This window comes from Sminthopsis crassicaudata, chromosome 1, assembly GCF_048593235.1.
Source record: "Sminthopsis crassicaudata isolate SCR6 chromosome 1, ASM4859323v1, whole genome shotgun sequence".
NCBI classification, from domain to species: domain Eukaryota; kingdom Metazoa; phylum Chordata; class Mammalia; order Dasyuromorphia; family Dasyuridae; genus Sminthopsis; species Sminthopsis crassicaudata.
Genome location: NC_133617.1, coordinates 213,364,420 through 213,384,727, shown reverse-complemented (window position 1 = coordinate 213,384,727; position 20,308 = coordinate 213,364,420).

The following is a 20,308-nucleotide window of genomic DNA, read 5'->3' as shown; positions in this document are numbered from 1 at the left end:
CTATGTCAATAAAACTTATTTAGCCATTCTTCAACTTCAACTTCAACTTCAGTTTTCAATTTTTTGCCAATACAAAAAGGGCAGCCACACATTTTTGCAAATATAGGTTCTTTTCCCTTCTTTATTATCTTTTTGGGATACAGATCTAGTAGAGACACTGCTGAATCAAATAGTATGGAATCTGATAGCCTTTTGGGCAAAAATATTGTTCTCCAGAATGGTTGATTCAATTCGCAATTCAACCAACAATGTATTAGTGTCCCAGTTTTCTCACATTCCCTGCAACATTGATCATTATCTTTTCCTGTCATCTTAACTAATCTGAGAGATGTGTAGTGGTGCCTCAGAGTTGTCTTAATGTGCATTTCTCTGATCAATCATGATTTAGAGCAACTTTTCATATGACTAGAGATGGTTTCAAATTCTTCATCTGAAAATGGTTCATATCATTTGATCATTTACCAGTTGGAGAATGGCTTGGATTCTTATAAATTTGAAGTCAATTCTCTATATATTTTAGAAATGAGGTTTTTATCAGAACCTTTGAATGTAAAAAAAAAGTTTTCCCAGTTTATTTCTTTTCTTTAATCATTTCTGCATTGGTTTTGTTAATACACTTTTTTTTACTTAATATAATTAAAATTATCCATTTTGCATTCCATAATGTATTCCAATATTTCTTTGGCTGCAGTTTTCTTCTTTCCACAGATCTGAGAGGTTGATTATCTTTTGTTGTAATTATCTTATAATATCACACAGATTATGTTTTTTAAAATTGTTGAATATAGGGTGAATTGAAATGGAAAGGTTTAGACTTAATTATTCCTTCAGTTTGATTGGAAAACCAGTCATGTTGTGTGTGTGTGTGTGGGGGGGCACGCATGCCTGAAAAGATTTTTTTGATTCTTTATTGGATCTCTTACAAATAACATTATATCTTTTAGAATATATATTAATATGGGGAATGGAGGAAGACACCTATTGTTTACAAGTTAAGGAACAAGGAATTGATTGATCATCATGCATTTATTGAGCACTTATTATGTATTGAACATTGTTCTGAAGCCTGGGGATTTAAATACTTTCCCTGGGTTGTGAGTCTCTGGGCTGAAAAAAGTCTAATCTGGGGAGTTCTTGGTGAGAAAACTCCCTCTACTAATATGTAACTAGAAAACTGTTATGATATAGTTTATATTTTTAGAGAGGTGACTAGGAGCAAAGAATTGCTAAATGACCTTCCCAGAATCAGAGTAAGTACTTAAATCTGGATCATTCTAAAATGGAGGAATTTCCTCCCCTCATAAGCCAGGCTACCTAAAAAGTAGAACATTAAGGATTAGAAGGGAAGGCAGGACAAGATACTTTCCTTCATTTTTGAAATCTTTTTTACAGTAATTAAACTAAACTATTGTTTGTTTGGTTTTTTTCCAATGGCATCATTAGGTGTTTAACAGTAAGGATAGGAAGTTATGGTATCCTTTTATTTGAAGGAAAATTGATTAAAATATTTTTGAACTCATATCTCAAAAAGCCATTTGTTAGATACTGTTTAATACCCTGTGAGATTTTTAGTCTCTTATGGTAAAACACAGCCATGCTATAAGAATATCTGATCTTTTCAACTATAATTTTTATTAAGGATACTTAATCAATCCATCCTGAGATTTGTTCCACCTTTTAAATTCCCATATTTCTAACTATACTTGTTATACATTATAATCTATACCTTTAGTCATAACTGTGAAGATTATTGGAACATGGTTAGTGAAACTCCCATTTGTAACCTGAATCCATGTTGTATACTCATTTAAAAATATGTTATTTTTATTTAGTCTCAGGTAATGGTGAATGGTAAAGCAGTTCCTGATAATTTGAATTATACCTTTACTAGAAGCCTGGATGACTCTCACTGATTTTTCCAGTAAGCACTGGCTTATTAGATTGTTGTCCCTTCCCTTCTCCTCTTTCCTTTTACAATCTGGAATTGGGACTTTCTGATCATTATGTAAGGAGCTGAATCAAACAGCAGTTGCCATTGGATTAAGATAACTGAATTTCCATGTGGTTGTATTTGGTGGCCAGCACTTTGCAAGTAACTAACAGTGTTATTATAACTAATGTCTCTTTCAAATGGTGATGGACACTGCCAGAAAACAGCATCCTTGGAATACCTTAAGGCTTTGAGCCAGATCACAGATAGGTACCAGTTTACACAGAGTAATCTGAATTACTCATTTGGCCTTTTAAAATAATCCTTTTCAATTAGTAAGTGGTGGTGATGGAGATGCTGATTTTCACACTGCTTATTATTATTTTTCTTTTTTCTTTTATTCTTATTTTTCATTTTCATAATTTGGGTCTTGTGCCGGGATCTTATACATAAACCTCTGTTCTCATTACTTTACCTCTTGCTACAGGATTGACTGTTTCAGGAATTTTTCTCTGCTATCCATGAACATCTAGAAAACCAATCGGAATTTTGGGAACTAACTGGAAGTGTAGCTCTACTTCTGAATGCTTCAATTTTCCCTTTCATTCTTATTTTTGTCAATTAAAATGTGATTATAAACTGAATATTTGAGTTCTGTGAACAAGAGAGGTAGGAAGTACATGGCCAGAAAGTAGCAAGACTAAATGATTGATAAAGCTTGCACCACTGTGGATTTCATATTTTTTAATGAGTAATATAATATTTTATTCTCTAGATCTTTCATAGCCAGAATAAATTTGTACAGCATATATCTGCTAATTAAATGTTATGGAAGAGCAGTATAGATATTTATAATCTGAGTAACATTTGATAGATGGGAATACTAAATCTTACAAATAATCTATTTTATACATGTAACATAGAGGAACTGACATGGCCATTAGAATTATGGGCCACTGGGATGAGGTCTCAAGACTGTTGTTTGGTACTCAAGTCAGATGTTCTGTTCTTAGGTAGATATAAAATCAATGGCTGCCTTTTTGTGGGTTAATAAGAGATAGTAGACAAACCAATATTAATTGATTTTATTAGAATTCTACAAGTAACATAAAGTGATAAATAAAGTTTTGACATTTGAGTAATGTCATCCTAGGCTGTGTGTGTGTGTGTGTGTGTGTGTGTGTGTGTGTGTGTGTGCGTGTGTGTGTGCGTGTGTATTTGGAGGTTGTAAATATCTCAATTTTTAGCTGAAAGATTATCAGACAGAAAATTTAGTAATTTTTTCTGAATTTTTTTCTTAGATACACATTCAAAATATATTCATTTCTTATTTATATATACATATAATATACATATACTTATATCTAACATACACAAATATATAGAATTATACGGTATGTGTTATATACATGCTTATATAGTGTTGCATGAATTATTTGCACAAACCCACAATAACTACACATTCAATTTTAACTTACCTTAACATCTATAAATTGTACTTTTGGAAGGACAATGCATTTTCCTTTTCTACTTTTGATGTGTCTCTATGTCTTCCCTGTTAAAAATAATGTTCTATTTGCATAGAAATATTGGCAAATCTACTAACATAGCATTTGTCAAAAGTATATAAATCCTCTATCTGAATTGGATTAAAAATATTTCCTAAAGTGAATTAATTCCTCTCTATTCAATAAGGAACTTCTGCCACCACCTTTAATAATCATCCTAGAAGTCTTAACTGAAAAGTGGTCTAGAGAAATCAAAACATGTTCTGTTCTCAATTTGAATTTTTTTAGGATCCTTTAATAGTTATCATTATATTCTGGGATTCCCTTGCAACAGGCCTCTCATTCCTTGTTATCTGTTTGTTGTTAGTTATACTGATTTAAATTTGTAATCCCAAAATTAACTATTTTGTGAAAAAAATTCAGTTTATGCAGATCTGACATTTCTTTCCTATGTTCACCTTCTTTTTAGTGTCTTTTATAAGCTTAACTGATGATAAATGAACTAAATGAAAAATACCTTTGTCAGTACTGAAATTATACTGAAGAAAATTCTTTATTTTATTTGCTTGGCATTTATTCCAAAGCTTTTTATTTGACCCTAGTGACTTTATAATGGATCAGGAATTTGGATCAGATTGGAATTCAAATCCAAAAACAATGGCATTCATTACTTGACCCAAGTGATTTGATTTGTTTTCAGAATTTCATTAAAATCACAAAATTCTAAAATTTTTCATATTTATCTGATAGTTGTTTATGATGGTGCTTTTATTTTTAGTTTTTTTTTTAACATTTGTTTTTTTTTTTTTTTTTTTTTTTTTTTTTTTTTTTTTAATTTGACTTCCAGATGCTCTCCCTTCATCCCCATATCCCCCATCTCATTTTGAAGGCACTTGTGAAGTTATACAGGACATTTCCATAAAAGTAATATTGCAAAATAAAACATGGATTTCCCCCACCTAGAGAAAAATAACTTAAGAAAAATAACTTTTAAAAATTATTCAGCCTGTATTCTGACACAATCAGTTATTTCTCTGAGTATAGGTAGCGTTTTTCATCATAAGTCCTTTAGAATAGTTTTTGATCATTTTATTACTGAAAATGGCAAAATCATCCACGGCTGATCATCTCACAACTTTGTGATTACTATGTACACAGTACATTTTACTTTGCTTGAGCTCATGGAGGGTTTTCCAGGTTTTTCTGATAACATCCTGCTTATTATTTTTTATAGAACCATAATATTTCATTATATTCACATATTACAATTTATTCAGCCATTCTCCAATTGATGGGCATCCTCTTCATTTCCAATTTTTTTTTCCTGAGAAATGAATGATTTTGCTATAAATATGTTTGAATGTTATATCATCTATGATATAAAATGTAAGAGATTGTTAATCTACTCAAATTCTTAATTTGTATCAAATTTAATAACAAATCCAGTACAAAAACAAAACAAAATAGTTGATGATTTTTTTTCATTTTTTATTTGACTTTCTGATTCTAGAATATCAGGACATTTTTCCTTGATAATTTCTTGAAAGAAGGTATCTAAGCTCTTTTAAAAATCTTTTTTCTTTTTCTTTTTCTTTTCTTTTCTTTTTTCTTTTGCTTTCAGGCAAACCAGTAATACTTAAATTACATCTCATAGATCTATTTTCCTGGTCAACTGTTTGTTTGTTTCCAATAAGATATATCATATATTTTTTCTAATTTTTTATTCTTTTTTATTCTATTTTCATTTCTCATAAAATCACTAGTTTCCATTTGTTCAATTCTAATTTGCAAGGAATTATTTCCTCAGTAAACTTTTTTACCTTCTTTTCCATTTGACTAATTTTACTTTTTAAATATTCTTCTCCTTGGTATTTGTATTTTCTCTTGCATTTCTCTTTCCAATTTTTTTCTACCTCATATTTGATTTTCAAAATCCCTTTTTATTCTACCATAGTCTGAAGCCATTTTTTCTTTTCTTTTTAATTTGAATGTAGTAGTTTTGACTTTGTTGTCATTTTCTGAGAGTGAAATTTGGTTTTCCTTGTCACCATAGAAAGTTACAATTATCAGAATTTTTTTCTGCTGTTTGCTTATTTTTCCAAGCTACTTGACTTTTATCTATTTGTTAAAGTAGGGCTCATTTTCTAGGGTAGAAAGTGCATTGTCCTAGGCTATAATAGTTTTGTGCAGCTGATTTCAGAAATTCTTTTAGGATCTAATCCTAACATTAAATGCATGTTTGTACTCTGAGCCAGTACTGCTATCCAGATCTGAGTATAGGTCAGTGACAGAGTCCTTCCACAATGTCAATAAAGAGGGCTCCTGAAATCTCCCTCTAAGCAGCTATTTGGTTCTTCTACTTGTATGCTGAGATTTCCAGAAGCCATAGTTGTTGCTGCTGATGTGGTGGATGTCTCTGATGTGCTCAGTGTTGCTGTCCAGGTCACTGCTGCTGCCATAGTACTACTGCTGTCCTGCTATTGAGTCAAATGGTTCTAAAAACCTGCTCCTGATTTACTGTGGCTCCCTTTACACGCTAGTGAAACAAACCTTTTCTGCCAATTTTCTAAGTCATCCTTGGCAATTGAGGGCTGACAGTTCTGGAGATTGCCACCACTGTTAAGATTTAGAGTCTCCATGGCCTGTTCCAGATTTCTTGGGGTCTATGCTGTGCTGATAGAAGGTGTGATGTAAATGTTCTCCAGGCCCATTGCAACAGATCCTTCCTATAGATTTTCCTTCAGTTAGAAAATTCTTCTATTTTTTGTGGGTTCTGCCATTCTAAAATTTGTTTAATTATTTAAATATATTTGGAGATTTGGGGGGAGAGCTCCAGTGACTTCCTGCATTTACTCTGCCATCTTGGTTCTGTCTCTTTTTTTAGTTTTTAATAGCCTATAATAAGTATCATTTATTTTGCGTATATTATGTGGCAATGATGTTTTCATTCATTCATTATGTTTCCTGAGTTTACTCTGCCATAAACTTGCACTAGTTCTTTTATTGATTGTTGAAAATATGTCTTCTAACTTAAGAAGATTTTGCATGACCTTGGTACCTCTTATTTTGATAATCTATTCACTATAAACTGGTTGAACTCTGCAATCTAAAAGAATCAGGATGCTGATAGTGCTCTTAAGCAGATGAAAACATCGGTGCAGCTCAACTTATTAGTCATGACCAAGTCATGATTAACTAAGGAAAGTAAGAGAGTCTCTTTCAAGGAGTGAGTATTTAAACTGGACTTTATAGAAAAGGAAGAACATTGAAATCATAAGAAACAGGACTACTGTAACACAGAGTTGTGAAATTATGGAATTATGTATTCATGATATTTATTAGCCAATACAATATATGCATTTATGATTTCATTTGGATACCTCTAGAAAATTTTTATTAATATTGATAAATAGTTATCTAGAATTTATCTTATTTTATTTTTTTGATCATAAGTTTCAGGTAAACTGACAACTTTTATTTTATTTTTTTAAAGATTTTTATTTTCAAAACATATACATGGTAATTTTTTCCCTCACATAACCTTTTGTCTCAGATTTTCCCCTTCATTCCCCAATCCCTCTCCTAGATGGCAACCAATCTCATAAATGTTATATATGATAAAATGTATGTTAAATCCAATATGAGTAAACATATTTATAAAATTCTCTTGTTGGAAAAAGGACCTATATGTGCAAAAATGTTTGTGGCAACACTCTTTGTAGTGGCCAGGAACTGGAAACTGAATAGATGCCCCTCAATTGGAGAATGGCTGAATAAATTGTGGTATATGAATGTTATGGAATATTATTGTTCTATGAGAAATGACCAACAGTATGATTTCAGAAAGGCCTGGAGAGACTTACATGAACTGATGTTGAGTGAAATGAGCAGGACCAGGAGATCATTATATATGTCAACAACAATACTATATGATGATCAATTCTGATGGACATGGCCATCTTCAACAAAGATGAACCAAATCAGTTCCAATTAGAGCAATAATGACTTGAAGCAGCTACACACAGTGAAAGAAGTCTGAGAAATGAATGTGAACCACTACATAGAATTCCCAATCCCTCTATTTTTGTCTGCCTGCAGTTTTGATTTCCTTCACAGGTTAATTGTATACTATTTCAAAGTCTGATTCAAAGTACACGATTTCAAAGTGCAGCAAAATAACTGTATGGACATATATACATATAGTATTTAACATATGCTTTAACATATTTAACATGTATTCATCTACCTGCCATCTGGGGTATTAGATGAGGGGAAGGAGGGGAAAAATTGGAACAAAAGGTTTTGCAACTGTTAATGGTAAAAAATTACCCATGCATATATCTTGTAAATAAAAAGCTATAGTAAAAAATAAATAAAATTCTTTTGTTGCACAAGAAAAATTCAGTTCACAAAGAAGAAAATGAATAAGAAAACAAAATGCAAGTGAACAATATCAGAAAGATTTAGAAAGTTATGTTGTGATTCACATTCAGTTTCCACAGTCCTCTTTTTGGGAGTAGATGCCTCTTTTCATCACAAGATCATTGGAAGTAGCCTCAATCATCTCATTGTTGGATAGAATCACATTCATGAAAATTGATCATCATATGATCTTTTTGTTGCTGTGTACAATGATCTCCTGGTTATGCTCATTTCACTTCACATCAGTTTATGTAAGTCTTTTCAAACTCTCTAAAATAATCATGCTGATCATTTCTTATTGAACAATAATATTCCATAAAATTCATATACCATAACTTATTCAGTCATTCTGCAACTCATTTTCCCATTTCTTGCTACTACAAAAAGGGCTGCAATTAATTTTGCACATATGGATTCCTTTCCTTCCTGTAACATTTCTTTGGGATACAATCCCAGTAGAAACACTGCTGGATCAAAGGGTATGCAAAGTTTGATAACTTTTTGAGCATAATTCCAAATTGCTCTCCAGAATGGCTGATAAAGTTTACAACTCTACCAACAATGTATTAATGTCCCAGTTTTCCCACATTCCCTCCAACATTCATCATCCTTTTCTTATTATCCAATCTTAGAGGTTTGTAGTAGTATATCAGATTTGTCTTAATTTTAATTTCTTTGATCAATAGTGATTTAGAGCATCTTTTCATATGACTAGAAATGGTTTTAATTTCTTTGTCTGAAAATTGTTTATATCCTTTGACCATTTATCAATTGGAGAATGGCTTGAATTCTTATAAATTTGAATTAATTCTCTCTATATTTTAGGAATGAGGCCTTTATCAAAACACTTACATGTAAAAAAAATCCTATTTGTTGCTTCCCTTCTAATTTTTTTTTCATTAGTTTTGTTTGCATAAAATTATTTAACTTAAAATAATCAAAATAATTTACTTGGTGTTCAATTATGAGTTCTAGTTCTTCTTTGGACACAAAATCCTTCCTTTTCCACAGATCTGAGAGGTAATGTATCCTACATTCTTCTAATTTGCTTATAATAGCATTCTATGTCTAAATCATGATCCCATTTTGATCTTATCTTGGTATGTGTTCTTAGGTGTGGGTCAATGCCTAGGTTCTTCCATAATAATTTCCAATTTTTGTAGCAGTTTTTGTCAAATAGTGAGTTCTTATCCTAAAAGTTGGGGTCTTTGAATTTGTCAAATACTAGTTTGCTATAGTTATTGACTATTTTATCCTGTGATCTTATCCTATTCCACTGATTGACGATACCATTTTTTAGCCAATACCAAATGATTTTGATGACAGCTGCTTTATAATATAGTTTTAGGTCTGGCACAGCTAGGCCACCTTAATTTTCTTTTTTCTTTTTTTTTCCATTAATTCCATTGAAATTCTTGATCTTTTGTTCTTCCAGATGAACTTTGTTATTATTTGTTCTATATATTATATAACAATATTATTGTTATTATTCATCTTCCAGATGAACTATTTGTAAAATAGTTATTTGAGAGTTTGATTGGGATGGCACTAAACAAGTAGATTAATTTAGTTAACATTTTTATTTTTATTATTTTTCTTTGGCCTACTCATGAGCACTTGATATTTGTGTGGACAGTGTTTTGTAGTTGTGTTCACATAGTTTCTGACTTTCCCTTGGCAGATAGATTCCCAAATATTTTATACTATTGATAGATATTTTGAAAGGAATTTATTTTTGTATCTCTTGCTGCTGGACTTTCTTTAGTAATATATAAAAATGCAAATAATTTCTGTGGACTTATTTTGTATCCTGCAACTTTCCTAAAGTTATGAATTGTTTCTAGTTGTTTTTGAGTTCATTGTCCAGAGTTCTCTAAGTTTACCATCATATCATCTGCAAAGAGTGATAATTGGGTTTCCTTATTACCTACTCTAATTGCTTTAATCTCCTTTTCTTCTCTTATTGCCAAAGCTAGCATTTCTAACATGATACTGAATAGTAATGCTGATAGTGGGAAACTTAATTTTAGGGATAATTGTATTTTGTCCCCATTACATATGATGCTTGCTGATGGTTTTAAATAAATGCTACTGATCATTTTAAGGAAAAGTACATTTATTCTTATACTCTCTAATGTTTTTAATAGGAATGAATGGGCTTGGATTTTACAAATGCTTTTTCTGCATCTTTTGAGATGATCGTATATTTTTTGTTAATTTGCTTATTAATATGGTCAATTATGCTAATATTTTTCCTAATATTGAGCCAGCTCTGCATTCCTCATATAAGTTCTATTTGGTCATAATGTATTATCCTGGGGATGACTTCCTGTAACCTTGTTACTAATATTTTATTTAAGATTTTTGCATTAAAATTCCTTTGGGAAATTGATCTCTCTCTCTCTATATATATATATTTTGCTTTTTTCACCCTGTTTTAGCTATCAGCACCATATCTGCATTGTAAAGGAATTTGGTAGAGATCCTTCTTTCCCTATTTTTTCAAATAGTTTATATACTATTGGAGTTAACTGTGCTTCAAATGTTTATTAGAATTCCCATGTAAATACATCTAGTCCTGAAGATTTTTTTTCTTAGAGAGTTGATTAATAGTTTGTTCTATTTCTTTTTCTAAAATGGGACTACTTAAATAATTTATTTTCTCTTCTATTAATTTGGACCATCTATATTTTTGTAAATGTTCTTCCATTTCACTTAGATTATCAAATTATTGATATATAGTTGTTCAAAATAGCACCTAATTATTGCTCTAATTTCCCCTTTCTTGGTAGAAAGTTCTTCCTTTTCATTTTTGAGAATAATGATTTGATTTTCTTCTTTTCTTTTTCTAATCAAATTAACTAAATAGTTATCTTTTGTTTATTTATAAAACCATCTCTTAGTTTTATTTATTAATTCAATGGTTTTCTTACTTTCAATTTTATTAATTTTGCCTCTCATTTTCAGAATTATAAATTTGATATTTAATTGAGTGTTTTTCATTTGTTCATTTTCTAACTTTTTTAGTTATAAGCCAAATTCATTGATCTTCCCTTTCTCTTTTCCATGCAAGTAAGCAGATAGGGATAGAAAAATTTCCCAATCACCACTTTGGATGTATCTCACAAATTTTGGTATGTTTTCTCATTATTATCATTCTTTTCAATGAAGTTATTAATTGTGTTTTTGATTTGATTTTTACACCTTCATTCTTTTGGATTAGATTATTTAGTTCCCAATCAATTTTTATTTTATTTTCCCCTGGCTTTTTATTGCATTTGATCTTCATTGCATCATGATTTGAAAAATGTGCATTTGCTATTTCTGCCTTTCTGCATTTGATTTTGAGGCTTTTTATGTCCTAATATATGGCCAATTTTTATATAGGTTCCATAAACTGATAAGGAAAAAGTAAACTCTTTTATGTCTCCATTTATTTTTAAAAAGATTTCTCATACTGAACTTTTCTAACATTCTGTTTACATTGTTATTTCTTTCTTGTTTATTTTGTGGTTTTTATGTAATTCTGAGAGACCAAGGTTGCTATCCCCCACTGGTATAGCTTTGCATCTATTTCTTCTTGCATCTCTCTTAACTTCTTCTCTAGGAATTTGGATGCTACATATGGTGCATATATGTTTAATATTGATATTGCTTCATTATCTATGGTACACTTTAGCAAGATATAGTTTCCTTCATCATCTCTTTTAATTAAATCTATGATTTTACTTGATGTGAGATCAGGATCACTATCCCTGCTTTTATTATTTTTTAAACTTTTCCTGAAGCAAAATATGTCCTGCTCCAACCCTTTACTTTTACTCTATATGAATCACTCTGCTTTAAATGTGTTTCTTATAAACAACATATTATAGGATTTATCTTTTAATCTAGTCTGCTATTTGCTTCTGTTTTGTAGGAGAGTTCATCCCATTCACAGTTAAACTAATTCTCTATTTCTTCCCATCTTATTTACCCCAAGTTATACTTTTCTCTTTCCCTTCCCATCTCCTTCTTCCCCAGTATTTTGCTTCTGATCACAACACTCCCTCAAATAGCCCTTTCCATTTAGAGCACCTTCCCCCTTTTTACAACTATCACCTAATATTTCTGTTTTCCTTTCTATTAGCCTTTCCCATTCTTTTCCATTTTCTCCTCCACATGATAGGCAGGATAATTTATGAGAGGTCTGAAGAAACTGGCATGAACTGATGCTAAGTGAAATGAGCAGAACCAGGAGACCATTGTACATGACAATAGCAATATTGTATGATGATTGATCATAATGGACATGGCTCTCTTCAACAATGAGATGATTCTGACCAATTCCAATAGTCTTCTTATCAAAAGAGCCATTTGCTCCCAAAGAGAGGACTGTGAGAACTAGTGTCATTCATAACAAAGCATTCTCACTCTTTTTGCTATTGTTTGCTTGCATTTTATTGACTTCATTATTTTTTCTTGTTTGATTTTTCTTGTACAGCAAGATAATTGTATAAATATGTATGCATATATTGGATTTAACATATATTTCTACCATGTTTAATATGTAGTACTACTTACAGTCTAGAAGAGGGGGTTGGAAGAAGGGTGGGAACACTGGAAAACAAGGTTTTGCCAGAGCTAATGTTGTAGTTATCCATACATATTTTTGGAAAAATAAAATACTTTAATAAAAAAAAAAAGAATTTGCATCCAAATCTTCCTGATTCTAGGTCTAGCACTTTTGGTAGTAGAATCTGAGAATGACTCAATAGAAACTGTTAAAATGAATATAATTTTCAACATTATAATTAGAAAAAATTTGGTAAAATTATTTAGTTGAATAAATTCTAGCTCTAGTCATGATGCATATTAGGTCTTGAGGCATGTCATTTAATAACCCAATGATGTGATCAACTCCCAAGTATTCAGGTTCTTCTTGATAAAGATTATTTCAACCATTAGTGTTCCAGATGCTTGTGCCCTTATTTACTACCTTATAATTGACCACTTTTTGTATGTTTTTATTCATTAATGTTACTTTTATACTGAATATCTTTGATATGATCTGGTCTCCTCCACTAAAATAGTAGTAGCAAGATATAAGTAGAAATTATTTCCCCATTCCCAAAATCTATTTTTATCCCAAAATTTTCTTGTTTTATTCATGATACCCCATGATTCCTGTTACTTTAGTTCACAGCCTTACCTTTTCATTGATTTTTTATTTTGCTTTACTCTAATTTTTTTATTATAGCTTTTTATTGACAGAACATATTCCTGGGTAATTTTTACAACATTATAGCTTGTATTCATTTCTGTTCTGACTTTTTCCTTCCCTCGTTCCATCCCCTCCTCTAGATGGCAAGCAGACTTATACATGTTAATTATGTTATAGTATATTCTAGATACAATATATGTGAGAAGAACCGAACTGAACAGTTCTCTTGTTGCATAGGGAGAACCGGATTTAGAAGGTAAAAATAACCTGGGAAGAAAATGAAAAGTGCAAATAGTTTACACTCATTTCCCAGTGTTCCTTTTCTGGGTGTGGCTGATTCTGTCCATCATTGATCAATTGGAACTGAATTAGATATTCTCTTTGTTGAAGATATCCACTTCCATCAGAATACATCTTCATACAGTATCATTGTTTAAGTACATAATAATCTCCTGGTTTTGCTCATTTCACTTAGCATTATTTACTCTAAAATTTTAATAAGTTGACAAATCTTGCAAGTTTTACTGCTCCAATATCTCTCATGTCCATTCTTGTGTACTTATATCACTACTATGCTAATTCAAATACTCATCACTTCTTTCCTGGCCTATTACAATAGTTGCAATTTTTTTTTCTGTCTCAGGTTTTTCCCCATTCCAATCCATCTTCCCACTTTACTGCCAAAGTGATTTTCCTAAACTGTATTTCTGAAATGTCTCTGTTCTACTCAGAAATTTTAATGAGTCTTTATTTCCTCTAGGTTTAAAAATAATTATTTTCTGTCTATCAAAGCTCAACAACTTAGCCCTAACTATTTTTCCCTTTTTTAATCCATATAACTCGTATATATGCAATCTATGTACTTAGAGCTTCTGTTACCCTTTGCATCATACACATATTCTTAGCCCCTAAAGTACTTATTACCACACAAAATTATGTCATATTTATTTAAAATTTGTCACATATATTCTTATTTATATAGCATTTTCTGCTCGGATAAAATGTAGGCTGGGTAAGGCTTGTTATATTTTTATACTTATATAACAAGAACCTTACACAATAGTTAATACATAATAGACACTTAAAAATGGAGTACTTCTTGGATTTCTTATCTTTAAACTAATTGCAATTACATTGATTGCACAAAAATGTTTTATAATTAAAAGAGAAAATACAAGCTAAAACATTGACATATTAGTACTCTGATGAAAGCATTTGCTGATTATAAATGGAATCATAAGTGAGACCAACAAAGCTATTCTCCATGCTGCTATTCAGTGACTTTTCTTTTTACTGCCCAGCCTATGAAGAACTTAAGAGATTTAATTCAAATCAAAGAAGCATCTTGTGTGTACATTTGACTTATTTGACTTATTTTGTGATAAAAAGGAAAGAGAATAAGAAGACAATATTACCTGAAACTCTAGCCCAGGATTAAATTTTATAAAATAAAAGAGAAGTGTAGAGGTTTCATGGATGTAAGGAAAAATCCTAACCAAATTAATCTGGGGAAGTCATTTCTTTGTCAGATGTCCAGTATACATTAATCTCCTTTCAAATGAGGGTGACCACTGGGCAATTTTATAGCTAGTAAAGGTTCTAAAATCTTGAAAACACATAGCCAGAACTCAATACTATTTATTGACTGGTTTAAAAAGTTTCTTTCCAAAACAGTGGTAGGTTCTGAATGCTGCTCAAATTTTTTGATTATGCTGACAGTTTTATAGAAATTAGTCTCTAATTTTCTTTCTCTGTTTTTACCCTACTTGGTTTAGCAATCAGCACTATATCTATGTCATAAAAGGAATTTGTTAGGACTCCTTTCCCTATTTTTTCAAATAGTTTATGTTTGGTAGAATTCCCATGTAAATTCATCTGGCCCTGGAGATTTTTTTTTCCTTAGGGAGTTGATTAATAGCTTATTTTATTTATTTTTCTAAAATAGAACTATTTAAATAATTTATTTCCTCTTCTATTAACCTGGACAATTTATATTTTGTAGATGTTCCTCCATTTCATTTAGATTATCAGATTTATTGGCTTATAATGGGCAAAATAACTCTTAATTATTGCTCTAATTTTCTCTTCATTGCTGTAAAGTTCTTCCTTTTCATTTTTTTTATTGGGGATACAATATTGGGAAAACTGTTAGCATAATCAACTGTATCAATAAGCAAACTAACAAAAATCATATGTTTATCTCAATAGATGCAAAAAAGCATTTGATAAAATCCAACATCCATTCCTATTAAAAATTGGAGTTTTTACTTCCTAGCTGTGTGACCCTGGGCAAGTCACTTAACCCTAGCCTCAGGGAAAAAAAGAAAGAAAGAAAAGAAAAAAAATGGAGGTTTCCATAAAAAAAACCCCGTAGCATCTGTTTAAAACCATCAGTAAGCTTTATATGTAATGGGGACAAACTAGAACCATTCTGAATAAGATCAGGAGTGAAACAAGTCTGCTTACTATCACCATTACTATTCAATGTTGTATTAGTAATGTTAAGTTTGCCAATAAGAGAAGAAAAAGAGATTTAAAAAATTAGAGTATGAGCAAACCAAACTATCACTTTTTGCAGATGATATGATGATATACTTAGAGAACCCTAGAGAATCAACTGAAAAACTACTAAAAACAATTCACAACTTTAGCAAAGTTACAGGATAAAATTAAATCCACATAAATCATAAGCATTTTTATATATTACCAATAAAGTCCAGCAGCAAGAGACACAAAAGAAATCCATTCAAATTATCTGTCAGCAGTATAAAATATTTGGGAATCTATCTGCCAAGGGAAAGTCAAGAATTATATGAACACAACTATAAAACACTTTCCACACAAATAAAGTCAGATCTAATCAGTTGGAAAAGAAGTTCTCATGCACAGGCCAAGGAAATATAATAAACATGACTATACTACCTAAATTAATCTACTTATTTAATGTCACGCCAACTAAACTCCCAAGAAATAATTTTACAGATCTAGAAAAAAATAGTAACAAAGTTTATTTGGAAGAACAAAAGGTCAAGCGTTTCAAGGGAATTAATGAAAAAAAAAATGCTAACAAGGTGGCTTAGCTATACCAGACCTAATACTATATCATAAAGCAGCAGTCTTCAAAACCATTTGGTACTGGCTAAGAAATCAGTGGAATAGGTTAGCATCTTATTACTAAATAGGCAATAACTATAGCTTTAGAGATAAGAACTCACTATTTGAGGAAACCTGGTGTGAAAATTGTAATCTAGCATGGAAAAAATTCCACTCACACCTAACACCACATACCAAAATAAGATCGAAATGGGTTCATGATTTAGACATAAAGATTGATATTATTAAAAAATAAGAAGAATATAGAATAGTTTCCACTCATATCTGTGAAGAAAGTAAGAATTTGTGCCCACAGAAGAGCTGGAACTCATAACTGAACACCAGATAGATAATTTTTATCATATTAAGTCAAAAAATTTTGTACAAACAAAACTAATGCAGACAAGTTCAGAAGGGAAGCAATAAATTGGGAAATCATTTTTATATTTAAGTTTTCTAATAATGGCCTCATTTCTAAAATATAAAAAGAATTCACTCAAATGTATAAGAATTCAAGCCATTCTCTAAATAATAAATGCTCAAAGGATATGGACAGATAATTTTCAGATGGAGAAAATAAAACCACTTCTTATTATATGAGAAAGTGCTCCAAGTCACTATTAATCAGAGAAATGTCAATCAAGAAAACTCCAAGACACCACTACCCACCTATCAATTGACTAATATGACAGGAAAAGACAAGGACAAATGTTGGAGAGAATGTGGGAAAAGTGGGATTCTAATACATTGTTCTTGATGTTGTGAACAAATCCAGCCATTCTGGGGAACGATTTGGAACTATATTCAAAAAGTAATCAAATCATGCATATCCTTTGATCCAGTAGTGTTTCTGTTGGACCTATATCCCAAAGAAATCTTAAAGGAAGGAAAGGTAACCACATGTGCAAAAAATTTTTTTGTGGCAGCCCTCTTCATATTGATAAGAAACTGGAAACTGAGGGGCTGTCCATCAGTCAGAGAATGGCTGAATAAATTATGGCATATGAATGTTATGAAATATTATTGTTCTATAAGAAATGATCACGAGAATGATTTCAGAGAGGCTTGGAGAAACTTACATGAATTGAGGCTAAGGGATATGAGTAGAACCAGGAGATCATTGTATACAACATCAATATTATATGACGATCAATTATGATAAATGTGACTCTTTCCAACAATGAGATGATTGATGTCAGTTCAAATGATCTTGTGATAAAAAGAGAACCATCTACACCCAAAGAGAGAACTGTAGTTTCTAAATATGCATTAAAATGTAACAATTTCACTTTTTTGCTGTTGATCACTTGCATTTTGTTTTCTTACTCATTTATGTCTTTTTTAAAATTTGATTTCTCTTTTGTAACAAGAGAATTGTATGAATATAATTATGCATATTGGATTTAACATATATTTCAAGTTTTTTTTTTTCCCCCTGAGGTAACTGGTGTTAAGTGTCTTACCCAAGGTCACACACCTAAAACAGTATTAAGTGTTTGAGACCAGATTTGAATTCAGGTCCTCCTGACTTCAGAGCTGGTGCTCTGTCTATTGCCTGAGCTAGCTGCCCATGTTTAAAATATATTGAATTGCTTGGCATTTAGAGACGGAGGTGAGAGGAAGGAGAAGAAAATCTGAAACACAAGGCTATGCAAGAATCAATGTTTTCAAATTATTCATGCATATGATTTGGAAAAAAAAAAAAGCTTTGTAAAAAAACATTAAAAAAAAAAATCTTGGTGGGGATCTCCACCAAGATGGTGGAGAGGAGACTTTTTTTTTTTAACCTCTCCCTGATATTCCTCAAATAAACACCAAATCAAGCCTCTGAAATATTTTTAGAGTGACAGAAAGAACCCTCAGATATTTGGAGTATAACACATTTCCAGCAGAAGATATTTTGGAAGAACATCAACAAAAGTCTTTTTCAATTGGGCATAGAAGGAAGGGCTGAGCACAGGTGAGCACAGAGACCCTAGGAAGTGTGGAGTCCTATTAGCCAGGCAATGAAAACAGAGCAATATCTATCCTTTCCAGGTTGCAAGCCAGTAGAGAAGCAGATTCAAGACATCCAATACAAATAAAAAAAAGTCAATTAATGAGTCCCCAAACACCAGAATAACACAGAGAATTGCCAAGCCCACCCAGTACAAGAAGGTAGTCATCAATGACCCCAGCATAGCCACTGTTGCCCGTAGAAGAAGCTTGGCCAATCTTCTTTTTGTCCTAAAAGCAGGATTTCACCTTTTTATAAAAAATGAGCAAAAAAGGAAAACCTAATTCTGATAATTTTTTAGGGAGAAAGATAAGACATTTTAAACCCTGATGAAATTAAAGTAGGTCACCTTCAGATGAATCCCCAAAGGATGATATGAATTTGTCCCTATCTTACAAGACTCTGTTGAGAGAATTCAAAAGGGATCTTAGAAGAGAGTCAGAAGAAAAATGGGGAATTAAAATGGGATCTTCACAAAAAAGGTTTGGAAAAAGAAACAGAAATTACTTAAAGAAAACTCCTTAAAATAGACTTAGTGATTTGGAAATACCAAGTTACTCCTTATGAAATAGATTTGATGAAATTGAAAAAGCATGTAACTCCATACAAAATAGATTTGACAAAATGGAAGAAGAAAAAGACTCCTTGAAAAACAGAATTTCCAAAATGGAAAAAAAAATGGCCAAATATGAAAAAAGCTTGAAAAGGTAACTGAAGAAAATAATTCAGTAAAAAATGAACTGAACAAATGGAAGTGAATGACTCAATGACATCAAAAATCAATCAAACAAAACCAAAAAAATGAAAAAAAAATAGAAGAAATTGTAAAATACCTCATTGAAAAAAACAGCTAAACTTGAAAATAGATCTAAGAGAGACAACCTAAGGATTATTGGAATTCCTGAAAACCATGATGGCAAAACAGCCTAGACATTAGCTTTTAGAAAATCATCAAGGAAAACTAGCCTGATGTCCTAGAAACAAAAAAGTAAAATAGCCATTGAAATAATTCAAATTTAGAATTTAGAATTTAGAAAAAAAGTTTGGCAATTGTTGTAAAATAACTCATGCATATATCTGGTAAATAAAAACTATTAAATTTTTTTAAAAAGAAAAGAAATAATTCAACAATCACCTCTGGAAATGAAAACTCCAAGAAATATTATAGCTAAATTTCACAAATATTGGACCAATGAAAAATATTGCAAGTAGCCAGAAAGAAAAAAAAAATATTTACAAACCACATTCAGAATTACCCAGATAACAGCTTCCAATTAAAAGGGAAAAAGGGATTGGAATCTGATATTACAAAGGCAAAGCAACTTGGATTGTAGCCACCTGCTAAACTGAGCATTATTCTTCAGGGAAGAAGATGGGCATTCAATGATACAAGTGAATTTTATTTATTTCTGATGAAAACAGCAGAACTGAACAAAATTATAGATCTCAAGAGAAATATAAAAAAGTAAAAAGGAAAGAACTATTGAGAACTGTACCTCTGTTGTGAGTATACTTAGAGAGTGCAGGAATAATTTGAAAATATTGTGATAATATTGAAAAAGAAACTGGAGGTGGAGAGGATATTGTGCTGAAAAAATAAGAAAATGTAAGTAAAATTAGATAAATTACATTTTATGAAGAGGCATAAAAGATGTAGTATATTTGAGAAAGAGAAGGGAAGAGGATGAACATAATGTAAATCTACCTCTCATCAGTTTTGCTAAAAAAAAAAAAAAAAAAAAAAAAAAAAAAAAAAAAAAAAAAAAAAAAAAGAGAATATAAGACATGTTTGTCTCCACAAAGAAACTTTTCTCAACCTATAAAGAAGTGGGAAGGGAAAGGGGAAAGGAAAGTGTGGAGGCTAATAGAAGGAAAACCAGACATATTAGGGGAAAGGTATATATTAATAGATAATGAAGTAACATCAATACTAAACATAAATGCACCATGTAGTATAACATCGAAATTCCTAGAGGAGAAGCTAAGTTTGCTGATAGAAGAAATAGACAGCAAAAACTGTAATAGTAGGAGATCTCAACCTTGCTCTCTCGGAACTAGGTAAATCAAGCCACAAAATAAGTAAAGAAAACTGAAGAGATACAGAAAGCAGGTTATTCATGGAACCTATATCAAAATTACCTATGTATTGGGGGATA